The sequence below is a fragment of the Pongo pygmaeus genome, chromosome 16 (genome assembly GCF_028885625.2).
Source record: "Pongo pygmaeus isolate AG05252 chromosome 16, NHGRI_mPonPyg2-v2.0_pri, whole genome shotgun sequence".
In the NCBI taxonomy this organism is placed as follows: domain Eukaryota; kingdom Metazoa; phylum Chordata; class Mammalia; order Primates; family Hominidae; genus Pongo; species Pongo pygmaeus.
In genome coordinates this window covers 25,683,512-25,702,740 of record NC_072389.2, presented here as the reverse complement: position 1 = coordinate 25,702,740, position 19,229 = coordinate 25,683,512, and the positions used below count along the sequence as shown (strand labels likewise).

Genomic DNA, 19,229 nt, shown 5'->3' with positions numbered 1-19,229 from the left:
TATTCAAAGCTGTTAACCCACTACAAGTAAGTAAAATCATGATTCTGGATCCACTTATTCTTTGGTACAATGTGTGTTGTTGCTTACGTAATGTCTGTGGATGGCTCTGTTTCTAATATTCTGCCATTCTAGGATTCCAGATAATGTTGTTTAAATCAATTATGATAAAGTTCAGGTGGAACACTAATGTAGACAAATCTTCAGTTTGGAAGCCAACAGAACATGTGATTCTCTCAAGACAAAAGGAGAAACCAGCAGCCTTTACACAATGAATATTGACGAATTTAATAAGCAACAAGAGGGGGGCTGGAGGCAACGTCGGAGGATCGGCAACATCTGTTGGTGGCACACCTCCAGTTTTCCAGTTCTCTCTCATCAGCTCCAGTCATCTTGGCCCATAGAATCTTTCCAGCTCCAGGATTAATCATGCTTATGTATCTGAGTATATTTTGACTGTGGGAAATCATAATTATATCCAAGAAACTGTCTCGTGACTTTGTATCTTGCCCGGACCCCAAATCTATGTTATCCAATGTGGATTTCTGGTTTCCAACATTGTTCCTTTATTGCCATAAACCAAGGAGTGATAACCATAAACCAAGAGCCTCCAATTTCGTTCCTGTAACACTGAAGTTATTCCTTTCAAGTCTTCCCTATCATTTCTCAGAGTGTATGTTTTCCCTATTTTTCTTCCTCTTATTTTTCCCCGGCACAAGCAAATAAGTAGCTTTCTATTCTCTATTGAAAATATTGAGTATCTAAAACATGACATATATTTTAATATTCATTTTTATATAATATCTTATTTAACCGTCGCAACTCTACTGTGATATATACAGTTTGTTCTCCTTAAACAGTTGAGAAATATCCTCAGTGAAATGAAGTAAATAATCCAAGAACATACTACTATATAATGTTAGAACTTGGACATATAGATCTTCAAACTTGAATATAGGTAGATAGATAGATACCTCTATAGACACATATCTCCACTATATGTATATGTATGTGTGTGTTTGTGTGTGTGTATATATATATATATAAAATATATATATATTAACTGATTCTATATAACTGATTCCAAAACTTTGCTCTTGAAATATACAGTTATGAGGCAATTACCTAATCTTATTTTTCTCCCCAATTTAGACAAATTGCTTTAATTTTGATTGAGATCTCTATGCTTTTGGATGTATGTGGCCTAACACATCTCAGGTAGGCAGCCTCCATAGCTCATCTATTTCCTCAGTAACTATGCTGCCGAAATCTTGAACTTCCAGACTTCTCCATCACAACCCAGAGCACACATACACACACAAAATGTATGCTTAGTCTCAGTCTATGTCCTATTCATGGAACAGCCTTTGATCCATTGTTGCTACCTAGAGCCTTCTGACATATTTGGGTCTTGAACTTTGTCAGCTGGTTGACATACCACACCTCACTTCCCATGTCATTTAACACCTTCCCTTCCCAGGTAGCAAACTCCCTCTTGCTACTTCTTGCTCCTCTTATTATTAAAGAAATATATTGAATTATTTTATAGGATTTATAGTGAAATATTTGTATTTCCTATAATATAAATACTGTGTACACTTTCCTTTCCATTTTTTAAAAATGCTAATATTGACAGTGGGTTCAAGTGTTAGCCTAATCTTCTGCAGCATTTCTCGTAATTTTGGGCAGCCATTGATAATAATTTTTTGTGTCTACAATTTCATTCGTGGTGCAATATGTTGATACTACAATTCTATTAATCTTTTTTTCTTTATCAGCTGGAATTCTTAATTTAAAAAATATTTCATCAATTATTTAGTTGCAGTTGTATAAGAATATTAGGATGAATGCTAGAGTTCTTCCCTTTCTTTCTCAGTTTACAGAATGCATTGGTTACCTAGTATTCACCAAATGTGATTAAGGAATTTTTATTAAGTAAAAAAATTATCACTTTTTATCACTAATTAAGGTCAATCAATTTTTCAGTAACTTCCACTTGTTTTGCTACTAAAATTGCCTCATCCTAACAATAGAATCCTCTTCCAATTGTACCATGAGAGTTTTTGATATGAAGTTTTTGAAATCTTCCTTACATTTTTAGGATAATAAGTTGCTTCAGACCAATTCTGTACATTTTTTGCACCGTATCCAGATTTAATCATTTATTTGGGGTCCCTGATTTGTTTTAATGTAAAATGCTACATAAGAGGCTACAGTCTGCTTGCCAAGGTCATCAGTGTTACTGGGCTTGTCATTGTTTTTAGGCTTTTTAGAATATGAGGCTTGGAAACATATGAATATAAAAGATAAAATATTTTATGTGTATAATATTTTTTATTGCCAAAGCCAAACTAACAAAATATTACCACCAATAAATGTACTATGGATATTGAAATAGTGATATTTAGTGGTGAGATTTTTTTTTCCTTTTGAACCAAGCACTTTTTTACCCACTCCTCCAAAGTCAATCTTTAAACCATTCATTTCCAACACAGGAAAAATTATATTTCTTTTTATTTATATGACAGTGTTATGATGACACATTTATAAAAATGTGAAAATGTTTTAAAAATTAAAATGTTGCAGTCAGCTTTTAATTATCAGAAAGCAGCTTCTTCTTTGGTATATCCTACCTTTGAGAATTATTGAGGAAACTTCTAAATGATTTATTTTATTGGCAAAACTTTCTGAAAATGACACAGACACAAAAATAAACAATCTTTAAACAGAGTTAGCAACCAAGGAGTGTGCATGACAACAAAAGTCAGCACAATCCCTGCTGACATGTCCTTTGTCCAAACATGAAGGGAATAATTAAGGTGCATATTGATTTCATTGCAAAAAGCAGAATACTATTTTGTGCATCAGACTGCAGCATAAGACTCAGGACCTGTAAAGACCATGCAGAACAACGGGGCCATCTGTAGATGAATGTTTGATGACATTTTTGAAGCACCTGTGATGACATGGGTCATTCACCCAGACTCCAACTATCTCACACCCTCACTGGGGTTCAGCTGAGTAACTTTGAAGCAACCCAATGAAGAGCTACTATTGACATTTTCTAAAAATAAGACATGAGAAAGGAAAGTTTCAACAAACGTCTTCCATTCATTTCAACTCAATAAACATTTTTGAAGGCTCACTAATGTGCACTGTCTTTGCTGCTCTATGCATCTCTCTCATCTATTAAATATTCATCCTGCTTCAGATCCCTGTCAGAACTATCCTTCATGCTGCTGATACAAGAATGTTTTTCAGACATACTCCTGGTAGGGTCACTTCTCCACCTAAAATCCCCAGGATAAAATTCAATAACTTTAGCAAGATATAAAATGTCATTAATGATTTGTTCCCTCCATCTCCTCTCATCATATCTCCTACTTATCCCCATGCCCCTGACATGCAAAGCTATTTATATGTCTTCTGGTGTTATTCTCACCTGAGTCATTTGTGCAATGCTTACACTATAGCCTCTTCCTGAAATGGCCATTCTGTCTTAAATGGATTATATGCTAATTGGCTTTTTGATAACTCACACATTGCCTTCTACACAGAGTCTTCCATGATTTTTCAAGCATGCTTAAATATCTGTGGGTTCTTTCTATTAGAATGTGAGTGATTAAAAGGCAGGAGGCCGGCTCGTAAGTCTCTTTGTATAACCACCCCCTACTTCTGCAACAGTACTAGGTAAAATAAAATGTAAAAAAAAAAATTAATGTTTTATTTAATTACTCAACCAACCCTACAATATATCGAACAGCTGCCATTCCATTAGAGTCCTGGGTATCTCAAAGACTTACTCAACATCTCCACTTCAAGGGGATGTGAAAGAGAACATTTCTTAGTAGAAAGCTTTGTAACTATTTGAAAAGCAAACAAAGAAAATGAAGCACAAAATGGATTACATGGAGTAGTTTTATACTTGTCAGAAAGAAGATTGATTTCTGAATCTTCAGAGTGGCAGTTCATTATTTTATTGATTTCTAGTATAAGTGAGATATCCAAATATAAAAGCAAATAACAAAGGGATTCCATAAACAGATAAATATTATATTTGCATTGACAGTCTTCATTGTCTCATTGCTTTTGAGGGTGCCAAGACATAATCCAGGCTGTCTTCCTACTCAAGCCACTGGAAAAGCACTAGACCTGGAGATGTAGGTGACTCCCAAAGTGAAATAGCTGAATAATAGCAGAAACTGAAAACATCCCTTGGTTTCTGAACTATTAATCCACTGTGCATTTTACTAGAGTAAGGGCTATCAAATTATAAATAATATATATCACAGTAAAACACCTTCATTAAATATTTTGTTTCACAATAAAAAAATCATTATTGACCAGCATTTAATTTTAGATTCAAAATTCATAAAAATATTAGGTTACACTTTTCTTTTTTGGATAGATATTTAATACCTATTTTTAATTTTTTTCAAATTGAATTATGTTTTAGACCTTGTATGAACAGCTTTATAGTTATTTACAAGAGGTAGCCTATTTGATGGTCCAGTTAAGAAAGCTGCGTTTATCTTACAGCACTGAGTAAGGTTAGTATGTTACAAACAAAATTAAAGAGGGGAGAATGGAGCAACCAACTTTTTATATAAGAAAATAGGATTATTTGAAGAGAAGTAAAAAATCAAATACAAATGATCAAAAATGTCACAATAAAGAAGATTTGAGACAGAAGAAAATGGAAATGAGAGACATTGTGATGTTCAATACTGCTTATAAATATTAAATAGAGAAGATACAAAAAATGATATTGATATATATACTATGGCCTGAATGTTTGTGCTCCCTCAAATTTCATATTAAGTGTAAATTAGGTACTAAAACTCATATAGATATGGTATTAGGAGGTGAGGTCTTTGGGAGGTGAAAGAACCTCTTACGTAATTAGTGCACTTATAAAACAGGCCCAGGAAAGCTCCTTTGTTCCTTCCACCTCATGAGGACATAGGGAGAAGGCATTATCTGTGAGAAAATGGGCCCTCACCAGATGCTGCACATGCCTGCGCCTTGATTTTGGATTTCCCAGCTCCCAGGACTGTGAGAAATACATTTCTGTCGTTTATAAGCCACCCAGTCACCCAGCTGATGTATTTTGTTACAGCAGCTTGACTAGGCTGCAACAATCTGGTAAAAACATAAGAAATTATTTTTATCTCTGAAGGAATTTTTTTTTTTTTTTTGAGACGGAGTCTCACTCTTTCACCCAGGCTGGAGTGCAGTGGCGAGATCTCGGCTCTCTGCAAGCTCCGCCCGCTGGGTTCACGCCATTCTCCTGCCTCAGCCTCCCGAGTAGCTGGGAATACAGGTGCCCGCCACTACCCCTGGCTAATTTTCTGAAGGGACAGACTTCCACAAGAGGCTCTCCCCTGATGATGCAGATTTTGTGGATGTCCCCCACACCTACATGCATTCCTTCAGCTTGAGCACTGGTATTTACATGCCCAGGGGCCACATTGACGTCTATTCCAATGGGGGTGACTTCCAGCCAGGCTGTAGACTCAATGATGTCCTGAGATCAATTGCATATGGAAGGGAGTTCCCTCTTTTCTGCTTTGTGTTTGACTCAGTTTATCCCATTTCCTTCTAAATCAGCCAGAGCCTTTAGTGCCGCAGGCACTATTTGTTCATTATTCTCACGTCTCACCACAGTGGCCCTCCAACACTGTGTTTAATGTATATCGTTGTCCTCCAAGACTAAATGACCTAGTCGTTCCTGCCCTGGTTTCTCATGCTTTAAGGTTGCAGTTGTTATTAGTTGTTTTCTTTCTTTCTTTCCTTTTTTTTTTTTTTTTTTTTGAGAGAGAGAGTTTTGCTCTTTTTGCCCAGGCTGGAGTGCAATGGTACAATCCCGGCTCACTGCAACCTCCACCTCCCTGGTTCAAATGATTCTCTTGCCTCAGCCTCCCGAGTAGCTGGGACTACAGGCACGTGCCACCATGCCCAGCTAATTTTGTATTTTTAGTAGAGATGGGGTTTCACCATGTTGGCCAGGCGGGTTTCAAACTCCTGAGCTCAGGTGATCTTCCCACCTCGGCCTCCCAAAGTGCTGAGTTGACAGGCATGAGCCACTGTGCCTGGCCGATTAATTTCTTTTTATGACAAAAGGAATGCACACATTTGTTGAAAGAGAAATCAAGCATTATAGACTTGCATAACGCAAAAGTGCACTCCCGCTCCCACCTCTACTTCCTCTCTTCAGATGTAGCCAGTAAGAATGCTTTTGCGTGTATCCTTCTAGTCTTCTTTCTTTGCAAATTTATTTGCATTTGCATGCAAATTTTCCCCCAAATCACATTGTTCTGCAACTTTCTTTATTTTTATTTTTTTCAGCTTCATTTTTTTTCTGTAATAATATATTATGGATACTCTTTTCCTTTTCTTTTCTTTTTTTAAAACACACAATCTTTTTTTGTTGCTGTTGTCATTGTTGTTTTGTTTTTGTTTTTGTTTTGTTTTGAGATAGAGTTTCACTCGTTGCCCAGGCTGGAGTGCAATGGCACGATCTCGGCTAACTGCAACCTTTGCCTCCCAGGTTCAAGCAATTCTCTTGCCTCAGCCTCCCGAGTAGCTGGGATTACAGGCACCCACCACCACATCTGGCTAATCCCAAAGTGCTGGGATTACAGGCGTGAGTCACCGTGCCCGGCCACATCCTCTTTCTTTCTTGTGACAGGGTCTTGCTCTGTCACCCAAGCTGGAGAACAGTGGCACAATCATAGCTCACTGCAGCCTCGACCTCATGGACCCAAATGATCCTCCCACCTCAGCCTCCCAAGTAGCAGAGACCATAGCTGTGCACCATCATGTCTGGCTACATTTTTTATTTTTGTAGAGATGTGATCTCACTATGTTGCCCAGGCTGGTCTCAAACTCCTGAGCTTAAGCCATCTTCTCACCCGGGCCTCCCAAAGTGCTGGGATTACAGGTGTGAGCCACCATGCCTGGCCTTGGTATTCTTAATAATATGTCTTGGAGATTGTTTCATATCATTATATTTAGAGCTACCTCAGTCTTTCAACAACTGCATATAATTTCATTGCATGAATGCATCATAATTTATCTGGCCCTTATAAGTGGACATTTAGGGTTTTAAAAAATCTTTTTCAGTTATGAACAGTGCTACAATGAATGCCTTGTCATATTTTTAAGATGAGTTTTAGAGCCAACGTACTAGAAGATGGAAGGAAGCATGTTTCTCACCCATTCCATTTCAGACTGCATTTTTAGGGGAAATTGTGCTATTTGGAGAACCACATTTGGCTTAGAGGTTCAGGAGTACTTGGATCCTACCCTGGTGTAACTCTTCCCTCCCCTACGTCTGGGCCAATGAGAGATGGAGAAAAAAAGCAAGAACCCTCATTCTTAGAAGGGCTGAAAGCCTAAAGCTGTGCTCTCGGGAGGACACCCCTTCCCCTAAGCCAGGGCTTCTCTTTGATGTTTTGGACTAGATAGACCTTTGTTCTGAGGGCTGTCCCATGCACTGGAGCATGTTTAGTAGCATCTCTGGTCTCGACCCACTAGATACCAGCAGCACCTTCTCCCTAGTTGTGACAGTGTCTCCTGGCTGAGATCTACTGCTCTAACCCAACGTGGACCTCAGAATCGTACCACCCACAGGCCGGCAGAGGGCAGGAGCCTGAGGCACCAGAAGTGCTTGGCCCAGAATAGAAGTGGAAGTGAGATGACCAGGCTTAGCACAGCAGGATCAGCCTGTCCTGCCAAAGCAGGCTCATGGAGACAGGGGTACCCCTGAGGGCCCCAAGTGCAGAGCCTTTTCATGGTAGTGCCCCCCCACCCCACCCATTGGCAAACGTGGCCCCACGACACCCTGGAATCTATCCAAACATATAGTGACCTCTGCAGGAAGGATGGGTGGGAAGCCTGGGAAGATCTTGAGGCTATATTCATGCATGCGCAGAGTGAACCAATGCACCCGCCGACCACAGGTGGCCTCCATCAGAATGGAGACAGTAGATGTGAACTTTGCTTCCACCTCAGGGTCTAAGGACAAAGCTGCTGGAGCTGGCATTTTTTCCCCCGCACTTCTGGATCAGGCTGTATTTGAGTCCATGATCAGCCTGCATTTCTTTAATTAACTTGAACCAGGGGTGATAGATAATCTATACCCTTTTTCCTTGGATGGTTGGCCTTCACTTTTCCCCTGGTTGGCTCCTAGGAATTATGTAATTTTTGGTATTCATCTGATTTGTTGCTGCGGGACACCAAAAGGGAGGAACTTGGCACTCAGACATCAAGGTGAATGTCACAAACAGAGGCCAGTGGAGGGTGGAGGCTCCCAGGGGAGGCACGGGGTACAGATCACAATGTCAGGCTTAGGCTTTCTAATAAAGCTCCCGGTTGTCTTGTGATGGGGGAGGGGAGAGCTGAAATCAGGATTGTGAGCTGTGACTGAAATATCTGCAGCAGCTCCAGGTAAGAGAGGCCCAAGACCTAGGATGGCAACAAAATCTCCCAAGATCTAGCCAGCCAAGCAAGCCTCTATTTTCTTCATGTTCTTCCCAACCCATAAAGATCACAGCTATTGCCAGCCATAATCCCCGCCTATAATCGCAGCACTTTGGGAGGCCAAGGCAGGAGGATTGCTTGAGCCCGGGAGTTTGAGACCAACCTGGATAACATGCGAGACCCCATCTCTACAATAAAAAATACAAAAATTAGCTGGGTGTGGTGGCATGCGCGTATAGTCCCAGCCACTCAGGAGGCTGAGGTGGGAAGATTGCTTGAGCCCAGGAGGCAGAGGTTGCGGTGAGCTAGATCAGACAACTGCACTCCAGCCTGGGTGGCAGAGTGAGACCCTGCCATAAACAAAAACAAAAATAAAAACAAAGAAAAAAAAACCCACAGCACACAGCTTTTAAAGAGATGGAGTGACAAAGATCACAGAACAAAGAGTTAACAAAAGAACTGGGTTGTAGGGCTGGGCAGCAATTGAAGCTGTTTTTCCTCCCAGATGATTGGACGCCTCACCTTTTAGGGATGAGGGGTCCTCAGGGGCAGGGCCTGGGTATGAGTAGGAGAGAAGCCTCCTTCAAAACCAACTTTCAGAGAGTTGGATGCTTTTTCTTTTTGAGATGGAGTTTTGCTCTGTTGCCCAGGCTGCAGTGCAATGGTGCGATCTAGGCTCACTGCAACCTCTGCCTGCTGGGTTCAAGTGATTCTCCTTCCTCAGCCTCCTGAGTAGCTGGGATTACAGACACACCACCACGCCTGGCTAATTTTTTATTTTTAGTAGAGATGGGGTTTCACCATGTTGGTCAGGCTGGTCTCGAACTCCTTACCTCAGATGATCTGCCCGCCTCGGCCTTCCAAAGTACTGGGATTACAGGCATGAGCCACAACGCCCGGCCAGAGTTGGATGCTTTTTGGAGAGGAATGAATTTGGATTAGGCATTCACATTTATTTATGCCCTTACATGTTAAAGAAGGTGACACTGAGGCCAGGTGCAGTGGCTCACACCTGTAATCCCAGCACTTTGGGAGGCTGAGTCGGGTGGATCATGAGGTCAGGAGATCGAGACCATCCTGGCTAACATGGTGAAACCCCATCTTTACTAAAAATACAAAAAAAAATTTAGCCTGGCGTGGTGGTGGGCACCTGTAGTCGCAGCTAATTGGGAGGCTGAGACAGGAGAATGGCGTGAACCCAGGAGGCAGAGCTTACAGTGAGCCGAGATCACGCCACTGCACTCCAGCCTGAGTGACAGAGCAAGACTCTGTCTCGAAAAAACCAAACAAAACAAAAAACTCAAGCAAATTCGATCTGAGGAAAAGCCCAGTTCTCAGTGATGAGGATTCTGATCTTGACTTTGATATCAACAAATTGGAACAGCAGAGCAAGGTGCAAAGCAAAGGACATGGAAAACCAAGAGAAAAGTCCATAGTAGATGAGAAATTCTTCCAACTCTCTGAAATGGAGGCCTGTTTAGAAAACAGAGAAAAAGAAGAGGAACGAAAAGATGATGGTGAGGTGGCAGATACTGATTTTTCTGAAGATACTGATTCTGATGAAGATGAAGGGGGACTGTTTGGAAGTAAAAAACTTCAGGTAAAGTTTTGAGAGAGGAGAGAGCACTTTCCTCCTCCTCAAATTAGCTTTTGTTCTGTTTTTCTAGGAGAGATGTAATTGTGGTTAGAAGATTTGAAGCTAAGAAATGTTGTGCTCTATCTTATCAGTTATAAATGAATCTGTACTTCCATTCAGTTTGTGTTCCAGTTGTTCTTATAACAGTTTTATGGTAATGTTTTTAGTTGCCAATTTCACCTAATAACTATTTTTGGTTTGTAGTGTTATTAAGTTAGAAAGTAATGTAGACATACAGTATACACACACAAATATATGTGCATGTGTTAATGATGTATTTTTCTATTCCTAGTTAATAGTTTTAAAAACTTTTTATTTTTGTCAGATAAAAGTTCCAGAAATATGAAGTACAAAGATTTTTTTGATCCAGTTGAAAGTGATGAAGATATAGCAAGTGATCACGATGATGATCTGGTTCAAACAAGATGATGAAATTGCTGAAGAAGCAGCAGAAGAACTAAGCATTTCTGAAATGTATTTTGAACCATCCTTTACATTGTGAGCTGGAATTGCCCAATCATGTATTGGTACTTGTGGTTTTCACATATGTTTGTTTTAAGAAGTTAGATTCTCTCCTATCAGATATTCTCAAGATAGCCAGAGGAAAGTCTGGATTTAAAGGGACATTAGAGATCATTTAATGAAGAAAAATATTACTGGCAGTAGCAATCAAACCTTTCTTACCAGGAACTTTGATTTGGTTTTGTGCCCAAAATATCCTGTTATTTTTGTGAGATAGAAGGTTTGTATTATAGATTGATGAATAATTTATTTTCTATATATTGGACACTTTTTGTTCTGTTTCTTACATAGCATGTCACTTAAATGATACCTTCTCTTCCTCCATACCTGAATGATTTTGGAAGTTCTGAGCATTTGGTGGCATTAGGCATATAAAAGAAGAACTTTATTAAGGGAAAATATGTTTCCTTTTGTTTTTCTAATGGAAAGCAGTATATTTCTTTTTGTAAGAGTTTTGGTAGTGCAGGGATGGAGACGATGACCTGGAAGAAAGTGAAGACAGTAAACAAGGTAAAGAAAGCTTGAAAAGAGTGACCTTTGCTTCACCGGATGATGAGGCAACTGAAGATGCAGGTGTTTTAAATGTAAAGAAAAATTCTGATGAAGATAAATCCTCTTTTCAAAAAAGACAGGAAAAGGTAGTTAGGAATTTGAGGAATTTTTAATATGCTTGACATGATTGTGGAACTCACAGACTACTAACAAATCTTCTCTATTTTTCTTTTTTTTTTTTTTTTTTGAGATGGAGTCTTGCTCTATCACCCAGGCTGGAGTGCAATGGCACGATCTTTGCTCACTGCAGCCTCCGCCTCCTGATTTCAAGTGATTCTCCTTCAGCCTCTTGAGTAGCTGAGATTAGAGGTGCATGCCACCATGCCTGGCTAATTTTTGTATTTTTAGAAGACAAGGGGTTTCACCGTGTTGGCCAGGCTGGTCTCGAACTCCTGACCTCAGGTGATCCTCCTGCCTTGGCCTCCCAAAGTGCTGAGGATACAGGTGTGAGCCACTGTGCCCCAGCCTTCCCTATTTTTCTTGTGGTAACTAGTAACCATCCTTTGAAAACAAATATGTTGGCCAGGTGTGGTGGCTTACACCTTGTAATCCTAGCATTTTGGTAGTCTGAAGCAGGAGGATCGCTTGAGCTCAGGAGTTCAAGACCAGCCTGGGCAACATAGTGAGACCTTGTCTCTACAAAAAATACAAAAATTAGTGGGACACGGTGGTGTATGCCTGTAGTCCAGCTACTCAGGTAGCTGAGGCAGGAGGATCACTTCAGCCCAGGAGTTCAGTGCTGCAGTGAGCTATGATCACATCACTCTCTCCAGCCTGGGTGGTGGAGCAAGATCCTGTCTTCAAACAAACAAACAAACAGAAAACTGAAAATCTTGCTGCTACTCTCTAATGCAAAAGCACAGTATATAGAGTTGCCATATGGAAAGCATGTGATCTGCAAAAATCAGTGCCCGCATTACCCAGCCTATAGCTTTCAACTTGGGGCCTGTGTGTAAAATGATTGTTTCTTTTCTGTCTCCCTTATGTCTTTATATGCATAGCATATCTCTCCTGACAAAGCTGTCCTGAGAACCTCTTCTTGTAACTGTTTTGACTGCTCTGGAGGATGCCGCCTACGTCTTTAAGGTGCTCCACAGATTTTGATGAGTTCCAAATAGTCATAATTTTAATTAATACCATGAAAAAGATATCTTCCAAAGTATGTCATGATTTCAGACAAGTGAAATTTCATTTAATTTTAGTAGATGTAGTCCGGCTCCAATAATTGGGCTATATTATTTATCCAATCTTAAAATTTTATTATAATAAAAATGAGAATCATGCCAGGCACAGTAGCTCACACTTGTAATTCCAGCACTTTGGGAGGCTGAGGAGGGAGGATTGCTTGAGCCCAGGAGTTCGAGACCAGCCTGGACAACATGGTGAAACCCCATCTCCACTAAAAATGTAAAAAATTAGCTGGGTGTGGTAGCGTGAGCCTATAGTCTCTGCCACTCGAGGGGCTGATAGGGGATGATCACTTGAGTCCAGGAGTTCAAGGCCACACTGAGCTATGACTGGACTATGGCACTCCAGCCTGGGCAACAGAGCTGGAGAATAAGCAAATAAACAATACCAAGAATATCAAAAGAATTATTTTTAAAATCTGTGAATCTAAGTTAAATTCATCATTGTCAGATTGTCCCTGGAAGATAAATTCTAAAGGAGAAAAAGAAACATAAAGTATCAATGAGGTAGTGTCCTCCCATCCTTCTCCTCCCACCCTCCCACACAAAAAAGAAAGAAAGGTTTGGTTTCGCTATGAAATTATATCAGAGCTTCAAGTGAAGTTTTCAGTAAATCACAAGTAATTTATTGCAATTTCCACATATAAATAATAAAGTAGAACTTTCAAACTTTTTTCTTTTGAAACTGTTAGAGCATGAAAACCCAAACCTGACAAAGGTACCTGACAAACAGAGCATTAAAACACACACACTCTCTCATTCATGACTAGTGATGCAAACGTAGCACAGTGGGAAAATTATGCCACACAACCACATGATCCTTATTCTCTTGAATCACTATTAGAAGATCTGGTATGATTCCTGCTGGCAAGATGTTAAGGAGAGAATACACGGTTCCATCCATATGTGTTAGAAAGACCTTTGATAAAATTCAATATTTATTTCTAATTTTTTTTTTTACTCCTAGTGGATTATAAATACATCTATCCAAAAGCTGCCATCATGCATGATGGGTGAAATTCTAAAAACATCCCTTTAAGATCAGGAATAAGACAAAATGTCCAGTATTACTGTTACCGCTGTTAATTAACATTAACAGTTAATAACCAAATAAGCCAGTGCAGCTACAAAAGATAAAGATAAGAGATTAGGAAAACTGCTGGGAGCAGTGGTTCTCACCTGCAATCACAGCACTTTGGGAGTTCAGGAGCTCCCAGCACTTGAGCTCAGGAGTTTGAGACCAGCCTGGGCAACATAGTGAGACCTCATCTCTGTAAAAAAAATACAAAATTATCTGGGTGTGTTACATGTGCCTGTGGTCCCAGCTACTTGGGAGTCTGAGGTGAGAGACTGCTTGAGCCTGGGAGGCAGATGTTGCAATGAGCTGAGATTGTGCAGCTGTACTCCAACCTGGGCAACAGAGTGAGACTCTGTCTCAAAAAAAAAAAAAAAAATGATTAAGGATACTAAAATGAAAACATTAGTGTTTGGAGAGAAAACTGAATGGATAAACTGAATTGACATTAGGAAAATAAGAGCATTCTGTCGGATAGCTGAAAAAGCTGATATTTATACACTGAAGTCATAATTGTTGTCTTTTAGAAGTTAGAGATAATAAGAATTTGAGTTTAGAGTCAAAAGGGTCAACCTCCATCAAATACTAATATTCTAATCAAAGAATTACTTAGGCGGACGTGATGGCTCATGCCTGTAATCCCAGCCCTTTGGGAGGCTGAGGCAGGCAGATCACAAGGTCAGGAGATCGAGACCATCCTGGCTAACACGGTGAAACCCCATCTCTACTAAAAATACAAAAAATTAGCCAGGCGTGGTAGCGGGTGCCTGTAGTCCCAGCTACTCAGGAGGCTGAGGCAGGAGAATGGCATGAACCCAGGAGATGGAGCTTGCAGTGAGCAGAGATCACACCACTGCACTCCAGCCTGGGCGACAGAGTGAGAGACTGTACCTCAAAAACTAAAACAAAAACAACAATTACTTAACTTTAGGATGCTCTAATAATCAGAATTGATAGTGGTTTGTGAACAGATAAATCACTTGAATAGAAGAGAACCCAGAAATAAACCCAAATGCTTCTGGGGGAGTGTAGTATATTATAAACATGACATTTTAAACCAATGAGGAAAAGAAATCATTTGCAGCTCACCCCACCATAGGCAGCAGGAATAGGAAGTCATTGGAAGAATAAAAAGACGGTAAGAACAGAACAGAATTGTAGAACAGTACGTTTCTTGCTTCCCCATTTTTCAAAGTATTTTTTGCTTTTTCACAAATGTAAGTGTAATTTTGTTTTCTAAATGAATACTAATTCTTTTTTCTCTTTCTTAGATGAATGATAAAAATTACATCTTTAGAAAAAGAGTTGTTAGAAAAAAGCCTTGGCTGCGTGTGGGGGAAGTGACAACACAGAAGAGACCAGAGAAGAGCCTCCTGGAGGAGAGCTGCGCTTTGACCATGCTGTCCGGATGGGTGTGGTGCACTCTTCTGCAGAGTGTTCACTTCTCTGCTTTTTCTATGGTCCCATTTCATAGAAAGATTTGGGGTGATGTTTCTTTCCCTCAACTTTTTTATTTTAAAAACTTGCAAACACAGAAAAGTTGATAAAATCATGCAGTGAACATATGTATGCTATTCAACTGGATTCACTAGTTAACGTTTTGTCATATTTGTTTTCTCTCTTCCACGTATGGAAGATTGTATATGTGCCCTTCTTCCCCCTGAATGATTTCAAAGTAAGTTGGCAGTATCAGAGCATTTCACTGTTAAGTACTTTTGCAGATATCGTCTAAGAACCAGGACATTCTCCTATATAATCACAATGCCATTAATCCACCCAAAAATTTTAACTTCAATACACTAATGATATCTAATGTATGGATTATAATCAGCTTTCTGGCAGTAATCTGTTTAGAAGGCTTGCATCCTGTCACTGTCCACCGATTAAATTTTGAACTCTAACTTGAAACCCTGGTCATCTCATTGCCTTCTTTCTTATACCCATTAAATCCAAAGGAGCTCTCATTTTATTTCTACAGAAAAGAGAATGGAAAAGAGGGGAAGAGTCCCTAGTACCTTGGATAAAGTATGAGCACTTACTACCATATGTATTCTAGTTCTGTAGTTTTCAAACTTCAGGGAGCATCTCAAGGCTTATTAAAGCACAGATAGCTGTCCTTCCCCACTTTCTGATTCAGGAGGTGTGGGGCTGGCCCAGGAATTTGCATGTCTAACAAGTTCCCACATGTTGCTGATGCTGAGGGTCTAAGGAATACAATGCGTGAACCCGTGGTTTAGTGGATATCCACCTAATGAATACATGTTGTATTTCCTTTTGCACCTGTGATTACAGAGGAAAAACCTTTCAACTGGAAGATATCATTAAACAGAGGATAAGAGATCAGGTCAGTAAGAATTAAATTTAACTTAATTGAAATGTCACTCAAAAGTTTAGAAATAATATGACAGGCCAGACACAGTGGCTCATGCCTGTAATCCCAGCACTTTGAGATGCCAAGGCAGATGGATCACTTGAGGTCAGGAGTTCAAGACCAGCCTGTCCAAGATGGTAAAACTCCCTCTCTACTAAAAATACAAAAATTAGCTGGGCATGGTGGTGCATGCCTATAGTCCCAGGTACTCGGGAGGCTGAGGCAGGGGAATCGCTTGAACTTGGGATATGGAGGTTGCAGTGAGCTGAGATGCGCCACTGCACTCCAACCTGGGCAACAGAGTGAGACTCCATCTCAAAATAAATAAATAAGATAAAAATAAAAATAAAGGGAAGATGGGGCAGCTTTGTGTACTGCATGTCCCGAAAATGGGCTGATTTCTCTCAAGAGGCAGGGATTTAAGCTCTGTAGCCTACATGGGATACATACAGGAGAAAAAAGAAGAAAAAGAAAAGAAATGTAAATATAAATAAATGAAAATAACACTTCTCCATGATTATAAAGGAAATCACATTGTTTTTGTAATAATTTGGATGACAAAATATAAAGAAAAATCTTTAATTTTGCCACTCAAAACATTCCGATTTGTTGCTTTTCACAATTTTTATGCTATAAACATTTTAAAAAGTAGAATAATAGTACATGGTCTTTTGTCACTTACTATATTTTAAGCACGTTTCTATGGGAGAAATATATCCTGGCATCATCACTTTTAATCGCTGGGTGTAAGGTAAGTGAATTATCGCCACCCCAGAGGTGAATTTCCTGGTATATATATTTTAATGGACTCAAGTGAGGATTTTTACACTGAATTCATAGAAGTAGAATTTCTAGAGGAAAATAGTATAAAACAGTTTTAGGATTTTTAAAAGAAATGTTGAAATCATCCTATAGGAAAATTGGTTGGGTTTAGACTCCCACCAGCAGGGACAGAGCTCCAGGTTCCCCCTTCCATTTGTCATCTTCACTGGTCTTTAAGCAGAAAATCTCATTGTTTTCATTACCTTTCTTTGATTTCTAGCGCTTTGGAATCTTTTTCATTTGCTTACTGGCCATCTTTATTCTTGTGGGAGGTGCCGGTTTCTCCATTGTCCATTTTCTGCTGGAAATCATTCATTTTTTTTTCTGAGTAATTTTAAAGATTTCTTTATAGGCTAAGGATACAAACCTTTAATCTGTCATTGAGGTTACAAAGACCTTCTCCCAGTAAGTAATTTGTCATTTCACTTTATTTATTTATTTTTTGCTAGCAAAGCACCAAAGTCAAATTTCACTTAATTTTTATCCTGCTGGATGAACACATTTTAACTTAGTGATTTCAGTGGAAACAGGAGCAGGACAGAATGTAATAACTAGATCTTGCTCTGTCACCCTAACTGGAGTGCAGTAGCATGATCATAGCTACTGCAGCCTCAAACTTCTGGGCTCAAGTGATTTTCCCACCTCAGCCTCCCAAGTAGCTCTAGGACTACAGGTGTGTGCCACCAAGCCCAGCTAATTTTTAAATTTCCTTTGTAGAGATATGAATTCACTATGCTGCCCAGGCTGGTCTTGAACTCCTGACTTACCCCACCTTGGCTTGCCAATATGCTGGGAGTAGAGGCGTGAACTACTGCTCCCGGCCAAGAGCTTACTTGTGTTTGCTAGTGAGATTCTTGGTATCTTTTTATATTTGAGGCTTTCGTGCTAGTGCTGAAGTATTACACTCACCATCTGAGGTTTACAGGACTTTTGTTTTAATGTTGAATAGAGGGAACTGTTTAGTTTTGCACCTTTGCAAGTATACAAAATGTGCCTACCAGGACTTTGCTTTATATCCATTGAAAAGCAAGAAGTAACACAGTAAAGGTATGCCTGGCTACAGGCTGTGGAAGAATGGAGTATTCTGGTTTAATTCTATTAACTTGGAAGGATGAAGGTGAAAAAAATTCAAAACTTTAATTTCCTGTTGAATGCAATTTGAAAATATAGCCAGTGACTCCACTTTTCTTCTCTAGTAAGTTTGGACATTCAGATCTACGTTGTCTTTTATCATAGAATTCCCAGTGCGCCAGAGTCTTATATTGTGAAGATCCTTTTCTAAAACTTTAGATGTAAGAGGATAGAAATGATATTGGATGAGATCAGGCTGGATGAGAACTGATACCTGTAAATATATTTTTTAGATGAAATCTCTGATTGCCACACGTTTTCTTATTGAACTCATAAAAATAAAACACACTGGCTGGAGGGTGGAAATAGGAAGGAGATATATGTCTTTTAATTGCATGTCATTGTTTCATATCGAGACAGAACATATAGTATCCCTGGCTTTGGACCTATAGAAGGAAACACATTTTTCTACCTGCTGTATGGCAGAGGTTCCTGAACACCTGGACAGCTTATTGCAGCACGGATTGCTGGGCCCTACTCCAGAGTTTCTGATTCATCAGGTCTAGGGTGGGGCCTGAGAATTTACATTTATAAGAAGTTCCCAGGTGCTCCTGGTCCAGAGACTATATGTTTGAGAGCCACTCTTACATACTAACTGTAAATTGTAGAACTCTATAAAAAAGCTTAGTTTGGTCTGAGATAAGAAGCACACAGGTAATGGAGCAAATCATGAAAAAGTCAACCCTTGATCCCAGGTAACAAGTAATACACAGTGACATAACACAATTCTTGGTTTTCATGATTGCAAGCCATAGCCAAGTATCTAGTGAGAAATTCAGTTTCATTTTCAGGGCTTAGAGGCCAGGTGATTCTAGAAAAATAGGATTTAGTGATTAACCTCATGAGAGTGGGAGTTATTTATGTCCTTTTTCTCTGCCCCATCACTTACCATTTAGCCTTACATTAGAAGGGTCCTGTATTTGCTTTAACCCTGTAAAGAACTTTGAGTGCTTATTAAACAGAAAGCTGTGTGTGTGTGTGTGTGTGTGTGTGTGTATGTATATATTTAGAGACAGAGTCTCATTCTGTAACCCAGGCTGAAGTGCAGTGGCATGATTTTGGCTCACTGCAACCTCTGCCTCACAGGTTCAAGGGATTCTCCTGCCTCAGCCTCCCAAGTAGCTGGCATTACAGGCACCTGCCACCATGCCCAGCTACTTTTGTATTTTTAGTAGAGACAGGGTTTCATCATGTTGGCAAGTCTGGTCTTGAACTCCTGAATTCGGGTGATCCACCCACCCCAGCCTCCCAAAGTGCTGGGATTACAGGCATGAGCCATCACGCCTGGCTCAAAAGCTTTGTGTTTTTAAAGATATTAGACATGTTTCTTGTTTTTTTTTTTTTTAAAACTTAACACTAATGTAGGAGAATAAGAGAAAGTTTTTCTGAAAAAGAGAAAACATTGTGATTACTTTATCTTATTGGAATGTTGGATACTAAAGTCTGCTTTAT

General features: G+C 39.6%; 1 protein-coding gene; it reads left to right on the top strand.

Annotated features, from left to right (window-relative positions):
* Positions 1-19,229, top strand: part of LOC129014678 (golgin subfamily A member 6-like protein 1) — a 112,158-nt gene that overhangs the window by 83,993 nt on the left and 8,936 nt on the right.